Consider the following 290-nt stretch of genomic DNA (forward strand, 5'->3'; position numbering starts at 1 on the left):
TTGTTTAATTTCGTCAGATATCCATTTTCCTTCTGTAACTGCCGCAGTGTGTACGTCATGCCCGTTGTTTATCCTGGACTGCGCCACTCTCTCTACATCCTCGCCACCGCGCCACAGTCAGTACTGCCGATGTCGCACAGTTCCGGAGATGCAGGTTCAATCTCCACATGTGCAATGTTTCATCGGTCATCGTCCGACTCCGCGCTATTCCTGGCTGCGTTCATCTTTCCTCCCACGTGCAGTTGACCTGCCTATTAATGGTTCTCCCACTACAATACGGGCCTGAGTGT

This window comes from Rhinoraja longicauda, chromosome 39, assembly GCF_053455715.1.
Source record: "Rhinoraja longicauda isolate Sanriku21f chromosome 39, sRhiLon1.1, whole genome shotgun sequence".
Taxonomy (NCBI): Eukaryota; Metazoa; Chordata; class Chondrichthyes; order Rajiformes; family Arhynchobatidae; genus Rhinoraja; species Rhinoraja longicauda.